Source organism: Trachurus trachurus, assembly GCF_905171665.1.
Source record: "Trachurus trachurus genome assembly, chromosome: 9".
Lineage (NCBI taxonomy): Eukaryota > Metazoa > Chordata > Actinopteri > Carangiformes > Carangidae > Trachurus > Trachurus trachurus.
In genome coordinates, this window is record NC_139895.1 from 2,140,754 (window position 1) to 2,153,921 (window position 13,168).

At 43.9% G+C, this 13,168-nt stretch overlaps 1 protein-coding gene across 2 annotated transcripts in view; it reads right to left on the reverse strand.

Moving 5' to 3' along the window:
- The window catches only part of ogdha (oxoglutarate dehydrogenase a), a 52,287-nt gene extending 48,888 nt beyond the window's left edge, over window positions 1-3,399 (reverse strand). For both annotated transcript variants that reach the window (XM_083978981.1, XM_083978980.1), the window contains exon 1: window positions 3,277-3,399. The gene's annotated coding sequence lies outside the window, so the exon portion shown is untranslated. The remainder of the gene's footprint in view (window positions 1-3,276) is intronic.
- Between the last annotated feature and the right edge of the window lie 9,769 nt (window positions 3,400-13,168).

Here is a 13,168-nt window from a genome sequence, read left to right on the forward strand (position 1 = left end):
TGTAGTGGAAAAGGGCCGTTGGTCTTTTTGGCAACTAAATCCTCACTGGTCTTAGCAAAATGCCGACGTGCTTGTTTACAGTGTGTGGGGAGAGGAGAACAGTGGGAGAGCGTGATGGGAGGAAGGAGGCAGCAGTCATTACCATAATTCAGCACAGCGCAGCCCAGATTCATAAACGGGGGCTAACCGTAATTACCCTAGTTAGAGTAAAAAATCTATTTTTACGATTTCAAAAAATCGTAAAAAAAAATCGCGACTACGATTTTAAATCGATTAATTGAACAGCCCTAGCTCTAACAGAATTAATGTGTAGATTTTCTTGTTACTGTCTCCTGTCCTGCAGTAGTTCTGTCTGTCCCCTGCATCGCCACAGCAACGTAGAATGTCTAGGCTGTTTACATCCCATAAAACCAGACAACATCAGATGTCTTCAAACAGACATACAGCGAGGGGTTTGTTCACTTCAAGAACGAGTCAAATCTAAACATTCATTCTGTTAGAGCTGAAATATTAGAAACTAGAGCCCAGGTTGGATTTAGCTGGAATTGTCCTTTAAACGTACCTGAGACACCGACAACATGAAGATGAGACCAACATTTATCTCCAAAAAATAATTTAACCAGCCGGTGGTAAACCTCTAAAAACCTGCGGGTAAGTTAATTAACGATTGTTTTCTCCCCCCCGGATGACGACGGAGGTTGGCCGGCCGAGCAGCTCTGCAGACCGGCTGCTGCCTCTGTGATGTCCCGGTCGCTGCAGAGCTTCACTTCTCTGAAAAACATCGGAGCAAACTTCTAAACAGCCGTCGTTTGGATAAACTGGCCGTAGATTTGGGATCTAAACAGTTACTTTCTCACATGAAAAAATATTAAAACTTAATAAAGTTACATAAATGTGGACCCTAGGAAGACTAGCGGCGTTCTAGAGCGCAGCTAATGGGGATCCTAACAAATAAAACAAATAATGCTAAAGCGGGAAATAAAACACAGGGATGCAAATGGGTCAGGACCAAAAAAGAGAGGAATTTCCCGGGGGGGGTGCTCACCATTAACAAATAAGTACATTACAATATCACGGAAAAGTCAATTTCCAGTAGTTCAACCCCAACCGAGTATTGAGTGTTGAGTTTTCAGAAGGCCAACATTTCTATATTCAAAATGCTTTAAAAAAAAAATCCATTGCAATATTTCCATTTTGGAGATACTGATTTTTAGGTCTTCACTGAATGTTAGTCATAATTATTACTATTAAAATAAACTGAATAAATAAAGACATGGGATGTTTCATTCAGTGTGTAATGGACATAAAGGCCTATATAATGTGTTAGTTTCACTTTTTGAATTGAACACATTCTACATCGCGGAGGCGACGTCTCTCCTTCACCTCTGAAACGGGGCAGAGCTCCGTGGGAAACACCTGCCTGACACAGCAATGTATGTAGGGAAAAAACGGCGTCGCCGTCGCACCGACTGCACGCGGCTATGCGCCGCTTTAATGAGCGCGCATGTCGCGCGTCTACATTGGAGGTAGGCTGTTATCAGTATAATCAGAGGCAACCATGAATGAGTTCGCCTCACTTGATCACTGTCAGCCTGGTAGAAAAACATTTTACTGACCCCAGCTGAGACGCTGAGACCCCCCTCCCCAAAAAACAAAAACTTTTCGGATCTGAACGATTCACACAAGTCACCTAATTGGTCATGAAAAAAGCGAGTATCGCTTTTCGGCGCGCTGTTTGCATCCCTGAAAACAGCTTTTTGCCTGTTTTACAGCTACCGCTGCCGGTATACTGCATACTGCGGTGTGAACGGTGTCGGTCTGCTGAAGTAGCAGACTGAATCCCACATTCAGTATACAGTATACAGTACATACTAACGCAGTATGTAGTAGGCAGTACGGTAGTATGCAGTTTCAAAAACATCATCATAAAGATGTAACAAACCAAACGATTTGTAATGTAAATAAGTGATGTTGGTCACGGCTGTGTGTGTGTGTGTGTGTGTGTGTGTGTGTGTGTGTGTGTGTGTGTGTGTGTGTGTGTGTGTGTGTGTGTGTGTGTGTGTTTGTGTAATGAGCCAAAGTCACCCCACTAACTAACAGCCCCGAGCAGCTGAGCCCTTTGCCCCGCTCCTGGGGGGTCAGAGAGATCCGGAGCCTCCAGCAGATCCCGGTGCGACCACCTCACCTCGAGCCTCGCTTCTCTCCGTTTATGGTGGGAACTACGACGGTATGTGATCGTCTTCCAACCTCTGACTTTAATTCTCGATGAATGAAAACATGAGTCTGTCTTGCACCGGTCAAAGAATTTCACGGTGCGGAGACTCATAAATGTAGTGTGAAAACACTTCGCTTTTCCAAAACTCCTCGTTGTCCCTTTAAATTAAAGAGTTTTACCGCATCTTATCAGCTCGGTGCTTTTATTTTGACAGAAAGGTCTGTCTCTCTCGCCCTGGATCGGGGCGGAGGGGGGGGGACCAACCACCTGCTGAGTCCGCATGTGTCGCCTCAGCTGCGGTCTGTGTTGTGACCTTGTTGAGCCTCCTCCATTCCCCTGTCCCTCCGAAGCCCCGCCCCCCGCGTCAGCCCGCCGCCGCCTCCTGATTGGCTGCCGCACACAACTCCCGCCTGGAAACGGCGCTCTGCGGCTTCTGATTGGCCCGAGCGACCTGTCAGTCACTTTGTCCTTTCACGAGTCATGAGTTCCCGAAAATGCCTGCTGCTGCTGCTGCTCCTTCAAAACATTGGAAAATCAAACCCCCCCTCCCCTCCTCCCTCCCCCCCTGAACGTTAAAACGTTAAAACCGGTAGAAACAAACCGGCCGCTCGGCCCGGTTAGCTCCGGAGCTACCTCTAACGGCTGTGTAATTAGCCGGCTAGCCTCTACTTTCTCTTGTTATTGCTGATAGCACGTTGGGCTAGCGGCTAACTACACGGCTGCTGCTAGCTTAGCTGACTCCACCTCATGAAAGCTAATTAACCAACAACTACAAAGTTCACAAGAAAGAAAACAGAGATAAATCTGCCTTTTTTTACTCCGCTGGGTGTTTCTTCTATCTTCCACCAAGCACCGACCCCCCCCCCCCCCCGCCGACCAGGCCTCTAACGGCTAAGTTAGCTAGCTAGCAGGCGGCTAACGTGCTAGCTAACAGGGTTTTGTCTTCCTCAAATTCCTCCAGACGCGGTTTGAAACATAAACGTCCTCAACGAGCCAGAAGCAGGCCGAGTCTCGGTGCAGCGGCGGCCGGGGCAGAGGCCTCTCTCCCCGGTTCTACTCACCTGGAGAAGAGCGTGTCTACGGCGGCTCCCCTCTCGGCCCGGTAGGTAAGTTATCCCGGATGCCCTTCGCTTCTCCCGGTGAAACGATGACAGCTCGGGGCGCGGAGAACTGGGAGCGAGGCCTGCGTGGAAGTGACGCAGGATGCCGACGTCATGACGTACGCACCACGCACCCGGGGCGCGTGGTCTCAGGTCTCACCGTTAGGTCTCACTGAAATCTTCTTTTCGCTAAAACTACAGAGTTAGGTATCACTTTGATGAGAAAATTATTGTTTTTGGCTCCTTCTCTCACAGTAACACATTTAACATAATTAATCTCTTCATTATACTAGGTAACTTCCATATACATAAAGTCAAAATGTCCAAGGCAACCCCTTAATTCCAAGGCAACCCCTTCATTCCCATTATTTTTAATTGAATTAAAAATATATTTTGAGTCTCTGTCATATGTTGAATCCAACAAAAAATGTTTATCAGCTATTGGATTTTATTCAAATTACATTCAGTGAACTTGTCTGCCACTTTAAAGCAGAAGTAAGCGGAATATTTGTGTTAATATAACGCCGGGATTCCACTGGATGTGGAACGATTCCGAAACGGGTCCGCTACGGAACGGCTGCGTACTCCGACTCCGTCAACTCACACCGGTTCCGTCCGTGATGTTGATTGTTGCGGCTCCGCCGCACTGCGGGAACACGTGATCTCGCGATAAAGCGGGTTGTAGTTTCCATAAAGTGAACCACAAAATCAAAAACAATTAATTTAATCCAGAGGAGTAGTAGAGAAACAACTTAGTGCTGACCTGACTTGATTTTACAATCACTATCTCCTTGTCCATGGTGTAAACTGGGTGAAATTATGTCTGAAAACCTCCGAGCTGCTGACTTCAGGCCGGTCGCTGCCCATTACAACGTTTTCAAGGTGTAAAGCAGGAAATATGCTCCGCTGTAAACATGGTGTATTTTATTTTGCAAATTAACCGGGTGTTTTATTTTGTATTTTGCCCGCGATTTCCTGTCATACACGACCTGCCCTGTGCTGATCGATGCGCCGTGCTCCGGCGTCCGGCAAAAATAGAAGCTCTGCGTATCTTTTGCGAGGGCTGCCGGATGCCGGTGCCGATCCGGACCCACGACGCAGCGGACCCGGAGTCGGTGGACGCTCACACGGTGATTATAATTAATGCGTAACGGCTCCGCCGCCGTACCGGAGCGGATCTGCAGCCGTTCCGCATCCAGTGGAATTTAGGCGTAAGTCTTAAATAGTTCTATCTTCCGACAGCAATCACTTCTATAGAGTGTTTGGTCTGAAACACGGGTCTGTCAGTCACTCTGCTCTGCTCTGAGCCGAGGAGAAAACTTTCCTTGTATCCTACAACCTTTATCCAATGAGGAGAGAGAACAGCATAAAGGGGCGGTCCTCTCTGTGTGTGCAGCCAAGGGATGCGCGTGAATGTGGTGACGTAGGGACGAGGGCGGGGACTGCTAACTCCATCGGCTGACAAGAAGTTAGACAAAACGAACAAATCGCTTACTTCTGCTTTAACTTGCCCTATATTTATTTATTTCCTTTTTATAATTTATTTATTTTATTAGACCTATTCATTTATTTAATTGATTCACTTATTTATTTTGGGACTTCTATATTTTTTATATTATTTATCTACTATATATTATTTATTTAAATATTTTGATAATGTTTGTCCTTATATCATATGGAATGTCTGTCGCTTTGTTTTTTTTGTTCCTTTTTCACTTGTTCATACTATTTGATGATAAATAAAGTTTTTTTTTTTTAAAAAGGTTTCAGGTCTCACTGCAGCTTTTAGTAAAACTGAATCTGAAAATCTCATACATTTATTTTATAAATCTTTATTTTGTATTACTTATTGGAGACAAGACAAGACAAATATATATATTTCATTTTTTTCTCTCTCAAAATAATAAAAACAAAATTGTTAACCTTTTTATTTTATTGGGAAAATGTCATATCTACAAAGCTGAGATGTCCAAAACAATACTAAATATTATTTATGTTGTTTTTAATTGAACTGAAACTTTATTTTGAGTCTCTGAAATGTATTGATGATGAGAATAAAAAACAGCCTGTTTATCAGCCTAGTGTATCACTTTTATTCAGAATACCGTTATTTAAGATAAAATAAGTGTATGAGTTGAAACTTAGACGAAAGATAGACCAATTGTGTTCAATCCATTGCTGTATTTTTGTTTTTTAACTTTACTTTAAACTTTAACAGCAGCTCAACAATCCCCACATTTCCACTCAACACATTTCATACTTTTTTGTTTGTTTTCTTTTTGTTTCCCTCAATTTTAATTCTCTGAAATAGTGTGTGGTATTGGTGTTAATGTAATTATAACACCAGGGGCAGGTATCATAGGTGTTTCTTCTTCCTGCTCCTTTCGGAAATGGAAATTCCATTTATGGTGATAAAGAAAAAAAAAGAGAAAAGTTAACATATGTAATCATGTAATGTAATGCATGTAGGCTACTCCATGAATGGAATAAAATGAAGTTTGTCTTCCCATTTATATAGCTCCTCTTCTTTTATTCCTATTTATTTATATATTTAACTCTATAATTTATGTATTTCATTATCTTTTATTACTATTTTATTTTGTTTGTTACCATTCTTTTTCGTCTCCTACTTCACGTTTGCCTCATTTGTGTTTTTTCCGATTTGAAATATCTGATTGTTTCATTTAAATTTCACTTCTATTACAACTAAAACATTGAAGAACACCTTGACGGACCGGCAGGAAGTTACAACTTATGGGGTCAAAAAGTATTTACAATTTCATTTGTACTTTACTTGAGTATTGGATTTCTTTGGTACTTATTACTCTTACTTGAATACATTTCCAAGACAAATATTTTTTACTTTTACTGGAGTTAATTAGTAGGAAGGCTGAAAAGTACTGGTTACTTTCAGGTCTGCCCTTTTTTTTTTTAGTGGGGAGAAAATGTTTATTGTTGCCTCTTGTAACAATGGATGTAAAATAAAATAATTGTTCACAAAAAAAAGGAAAAATTAGAGTCATTCATTGATGTGAAAAATAAGAAATTTACTTTTACTTACTCAAGTACTGGGGTTGAGTACTCTGTCCATCTCTGGTATTAACCCTTTAAGTCACATGAACGCGTCAATAAAACAGATTCAGCTCCTCGTTCTGTTTGAATAAAGTTTATTACATGATCATGTGAAGCTGCAGGAAGTGTTTATTCACAGCAAACAGCACCTGAACGCAGCACGACGTTTTGGCATTTGTCCTCATGACCTCATAACCAGCTCCATGGCTGTTGCTATAGTAACCTGAAACTGAAACTGAAACTGTCCGACCCGCCGCCACGTCCAAACCAAACCGGACACACACACACACACACAAAAAAAACAACCTCCCGTCTCTCTCCAAACTGTCCAGAGGGAAAACCGTAGTCGCCATGGTAACGGGGTCACAGGTCAACAGCGTTTCTAAAGGGGTGTTCACACCAAACGCCATGAACGTGATTCTGTCGCGCGACAAATGAGAATCCGTCGCGCTATCGCTCGTGTTTTGACGCGTGACCGTTTTGTGTAAATTCGCGTCATCACGCCCCCCCCCCCCCGCCCCCCCCCCCCGCTACTGTCAATCCAGCTACAGGACGGATGTAAAAATGTGTTTATTCCAAAGGGGGCAGTTGTCGGTCTGAGAAGTGAAGTCACTTCCTCGTTCAACAAACTGCAATCCCCTCTTCTTCCTCTGGGGGCTGGTGTCAGAAAGCAGCATTCCCCATAGACCCCCATGTTAAAATCACCCACTTTACATCCTCAATAAACATGTTAAAAGCCTGGTGTCAGAACGTTTTTTGGTCTCAATCGATAGTTTCTACCCCCACACACACTCTGAGGGGGGTGAATTTTTTTTTAACTTTACCGTTTTACTGTTATTAGGTTAAAACTCTGGCCAATTAGGGCGCGGAAACGTTGAGTGACAGGTCCGAGCAGCTCCGTGGACAGCTGCTTCGAGGCCAGTGGGCGGGTTCTCGGCCGGCCAATCCAACATGGCGCTGTTCAGGCCGCCATGTTGGAGTCACAAAAACGACTCCCCACAACCAATGGGTGACGTCACGGACGCTACGTCCATTTGTAGTGTATTATCCACCTCACGGTCTATGGTTGAGACACATAAAGTGCACTCATTTTACCGTCGGCTTGACAATGGACGAGGTGAAGCTGATCCTTGACGTCCTGGTCCTGGTGTAGCAGGTAAAAATAGCTCCACTCAGCCTCGCTCGTATCGCGTCACGGCCGTTGTACCTACTTCAGACTGACTGTTGCTCAGTTTGAGGACTTGCTAGCTAGGGTTGGTGCCAGCCAGGGCCGTTGCTAGGAATTCTGGGCCCCCTTAAAGAATACTAAAGTGGGCCCCTCCCCCTAACTTTTCCTTTTTTTTTTCTTAGACTACGTATGTATTATCGTTTTTTATTTAGCCTTCTTTGTTTTGATGCTAATGCAGCATTACACTGCAAAAACTCAAGTACCTTAGCAAGAATATTTGTCTTATTTCTAGTCAAAACAAATCTCATTATACCTAAAATAAGACTCATCATATTAAAAGTAGCTTGTTTTTAGACACTTTTTACTTCTTTCAAGCAGATTTTCACTTGAAATAAGTAGAAAAAATCTGATAGTGGAGCAAGTTTTTCTTCCTTATTACAAACACAAAAAACTTACTTTCACTGGCAGATTTTTCTATTTATTGTGAATTTAAGTGAAAATGATCTAAAAACAAGTAAATTTTTAGGTAATGAGTCTTATTTTAAGTGGAAAGAGATTAGTTTTGACTAGAAATGAGACATTTGGACAAGAAATAAGACAAATATTCTTGGAAAGATGTTGAGTTTTTACAGTGTACTATGAGTATTAGTCAGGGTCTTATGCAGAATAAATCAGTCATACAAAGATTAGACTACTGGGGTTTTTTATGGGCCCCACTGGGCGCTGGGCCCCTAGAGTTATCATCACCTTTCTCCCCTAGACAACGACCCTGGTGCCAGGATCTCCAGGCAGGACACCAACTAAATGTATTGTTGTGTCAGAATCTCAACGCTGATAGGCTGTCGCGTCACGGCGTCACGCGATGTCGCCTCAAAAGTTCAATATTTTCAACTCGCGCGATGCCGCCGGCGCGATTTTGCATCTAATCGCGTCTGTGTATTGACTTTACATGTAATCTCGACGCGCGACAACGCAGCATCGCGTTTAGTGTGAACGCCCCTTTACAGTAAAAAAACCCGTCGTAGGGTTTTTTATTTTATTTGCGTCTCTCAGGATCAAACTACAGTTCACTCTGTTTGCCCTGAGCTCTGTCTCTCAGGATCAAACTACAGTTCACTCTGTTTGCCCTGAGCTCTGTCTCTCAGGATCAAACTACAGTTCACTCTGTTTGCCCTGAGCTCTGTCTCTCAGGATCAAACTACAGTTCACTCTGTTTGCCCTGAGCTCTGTCTCTCAGGATCAAACTACAAATGACTCTGTTTGCCCTGAGCTCTGTCTTTCAGGATCAAACTACAGTTCATTCTGTTTGCCCTGAGCTCTGTCTCTCAGGATCAAACTACAGTTCACTCTGTTTGCCCTGAGCTCTGTCTCTCAGGATCAAACTACAAATGACTCGGTTTGCCCTGAGCTCTGTCTTTCAGGATCAAACTACCACGTTACTCTGTTTGCCCTGAGCTCTGTCTTTCAGGATCAAACCACCACGTTACTCTGTTTGCCCTGAGCTCTGTCTCTCAGGATCAAACCACCACGTTACTCTGTTTGCCCTGAGCTCTGTCTCTCAGGATCAAACTACCACGTTACTCTGTTTGCCCTGAGCTCTGTCTCTCAGGATCAAACCACCACGTTACTCTGTTTGCCCTGAGCTCTGTCTCTCAGGATCAAACCACTTTGCGTCCTCAGGTCTGAACTCCACAGTGAAGAGAATGAGATACAAGTTGACCGACTTCCAGAGACGGGACCAAGTCACACATGTGCAAGTCTCAGCTAAGGTCTCCTTATTATTGCAATTTTACCCACAGAATCTGATCTTAAAGGGACATTGTGTAACTTCTCCTGTTATCTATTCACTAAAATCGATTATTTCGTCCAAAAGTCTGTTTTTCATTAACCAGTAATCCCCCCCATCAACAAAGTGAAGAGTTCCTTTCAGCTCTGAATGAGCCGTTCATATCATTCATATCTAACGCAGTGAGGAGGAACGGAGCCTTACACTGACGCTGCATTCACCTGCAGTCGGGCAGACGGCCGTCGCTAACAAACCAGATGTCATTTTAGTCACAGAAGTCCAGAGAAAGCCGGTAAAACAATACCACATCGCCATGACAACATATTGTCACGTGTATTTGTTTTGCCTCGTGCTGACGGACCACTTGTTTACATAGAGGCTTGTTTATGCCGTTACGTGCAGCGGCTGTCGTCCGTCTGCTGTCTGCCCGATTTCAGGTGAATGCAGCATGAAAAATACCATTGAGTTGCTTGTGATATACAACCACAACGCTAGATGGGAGGAATTCCTACACAATGTACCTTTAATAAAGTGAAAAGACAATATATTAGGAGCCGTCAGTTAACATCATTGGCCAGTTTATCCAAGCTGTTTAAAAAGTATGGCAATGAATTGGATTTGCATTGTAATTACTGATATTCAGTCTCAAGTATTTTATTTTTTGTCGAGTCAAGTCACAACAAGTCATCAAAACAGCGACTCGAGCTCCCATCTCTGCCGACTTCCTGTTTGTTTTGCCAGAGGTTTCCTCATGTGCCGACAAATCTTCTTCCTGTAGGTCTGGATGAAACCGTGGAGGAACTGGACCCCTGAAGTTTCCTATTAACGATCTAACGATGTCACAGATTGAAAAGAGAAAATGTCAGTGCGTTTCAAAGCTGCACTTGAATGCAGCACGTGTGCAAACGGACTCTTTAGCCTGAAAGACTGAACTCTGGGATCACAGCGACTGTTCATGTGCAGATTCAAACCAACAGGAAGTTCATCTGTTCATCTCTATTTCCTGTGTCCATCCTTCAGAATAAAAGTTTTGTTTGACGTCGTTATAAAGTGAGTATGAATAGGACATTTTCGATATTATTTAATATTTGATATTATAAACAAACAAAAAAGTTTGCAGCCACAAAGAGAAAAACAATCACCAGTTGGAGCTTTAAACCTTAAATTCCTGTGATTATGACTGAACCTGGAAAACCCGGAGCAAACAGTGGGTTTGGTTTTTATTCCTAATAGACAGTGAATTCATCCTGAACAGGAGGAGGAGTTTGCAGCCAGTTGCACATGATGTGAGTAGTTGATTTTGAGGATGAGCAGACTTTTATTGTGAAGCCCGCCCGGCCTCGGCAGCAGCGGTTGACTTCCTGTAAGGTGAAGCTGCGGTGACCTTCGACCCTCAGCTGCTGCCGTGTCTCTAAATAACCTCAGTGTGAACAGTCTGTTCTTCTTCTCAGGGAGGAAGGAAAAAAAAACACTGATCCCTCCGCTCTCTCTTCAATTTAGATTTTCTTTTTTTTTTTGGCATGAAAACAATCAAATGGCACAAAGTTTAGCCCTGTGAGTGAGTGAGTGACGAGTCCTCCGTCCGGTCACGCCCGTCTGTGCAAAAAAAAAACACCCGAGACAGAAACTAAAAAAAAAAAAAAAGAAAGGAAAAAATTCAAATAAACGAAAGCAGATAAAAACGTTGACGCAGTCTCTCCTCACACCGCTCAGTGCAGCTGACTGGTTAACGGGGCTAACAGTCGTTTGGTTTTATTCCTGTGGTGTAAAAATCCCTGGTTTGGATAAAGTCAGTGCAGGTGGACCAAGAGTTTAACGGATGATTTCCACCAATAGGACACTTCAGCACTGTAGATCTGGATTTGAGCCGCTTCCCTTTGACCTCAGTGATCAGGAGGTTTTAAAGGGACAACGAGGAGTTTTCTCCGTCGGCAGAACGAAAAATTCCGCGACAATAAAAAAGTCTCATATTTAAGGGACAAAGAGGAGTTTTGGAAAAGCGAAGTGTTTTCACACTACATTTATGAGCCTCCGCACCGTGAAATTCTTTGACCGGCGCAAGACAGACTCATGTTTTCATTCATCAAGAATTAAAGTCAGAGGTTGGAAGACGATCACATACCGTCGTAGTTCCCACCATAAACGGAGATTCGGCGGCGTTATTCTCACGACTCGCCACGAAACCGAAAGTAAAGAAACGCTGGTCGGCTCGCCCAGCATTTCCACCACCACTAATAATAACAAAATAACCATAGAGACAAAACCATAGATTTATCTAAAATGGACCATTAACAAGTGGTAGCGGAGATTCATCCACATTAATATGAGACTTTTTTATAACCAAATAGAAACTCCTCGTTGTCCCTTTAATGTGGATGAATCTACGGTCTTGGGAATCTATGGTTTTGTCTCTATGGTTATTTTGTTATTATTAGTGGTGGTGGAAATGCTGGGCGAGCCGACCAGCGTTTCTTTACTTTCGGTTTCGTGGCGAGTCATGAGAATAACGCCGCCGAATCTCCGTTTATGGTGGGAACTACGACGGTATGTGATCGTCTTCCAACCTCTGACTTTAATTCTTGATGAATGAAAACATGAGTCTGTCTTGCACCGGTCAAAGAATTTCACGGTGCGGAGGCTCATAAATGTAGTGTGGAAACACTTCGCTTTTCCAAAACTCCTCGTTGTCCCTTTAAAGGAAACATATTTTTGCATATTTCACTGCTTCTTCTCACCACTGTGTGAGTGTTGAACCCCGACAGAGAAGTTCTGCTTGATCTTCAGCTCCAAAAACCTCTGAGTTGTCTTGTACGGACGTCAAGAAAAATCCCATCCACCGCTTTGTGTTCTTGTTTACCTTGCGTTGTTAGATACAAACCGTAACCTACGGTTTTCATCTGGAAAACAGATCCCTTACAGTTTGGGAATTCGTCCTAATTGAACGGTAAAAACCTGACGTCAGGTTTTGCGCAAATCTTGCGAAGATCTTGTTACCGAGCGTTCAGAGAGACTGGAAACCACGTGACATCTGGTTGGTTGGACGTTTTGGACCAGACTGCGTTAGTGGATGTGTCTGAACCAAGGGGGCAGTTGTGGGTCTGAGAAGTGAAGTCACTTCCTCGTTCAACAAACTGCAATCCCCTCTTCTTCCTCTGGTGTCAGAAAGCAGCATTCTCCATAGACCCCCATGTTAAAATCACCCACTTTACATCCTCAATAAACATGTTAAAAGCCTGGTGTCAGAACGTTTTCTGGTCTCAATCGATAGTTTCTACCCCTGCACACACTCTGAGGGGGTTTAACTCTACCGTTTTACTGTTATTAGGTTAAAACTCTGGCCAATTAGGGCGCGGAAACGTTGAGTGACAGATCCGGAGCGGTCCGTAAATCCAACATGGCGCTGTTCAGGCCGCCATATTTGAGTCACAAAAACGACTCCCCAAAACCAGTGGGTGACGTCACGGACGCTACGTCCATTCTTTTTACAGTCTATGGTCTGAACGAGGTCCGGAGCAGCAGCAGGAGGCAGCGGTGCATCAGTGACGGGTCAGAACCACAGACTCAGACTGAACAGTGCCGAAGTGTCACAGGTCACGTGACCACACAGGTCCAAGTCCAAGTCCCGGTCCAAGTCCACAGAAGAGGAGCTCTGCACTCGGACGCTGTTGCATACTGTGGTTTTACAATTTCAGAGGGAGAGACGGCGCCTGGGCGAACCGGGTGTAGAGACCAAGCGCACCTGCAGAACAGCAGCAGCAGCAGCAGCATCAGGGGTGCGTTACATTCCTATGACAGTGCTGAGTAGACGGGAGGTGCCAGACAGCACC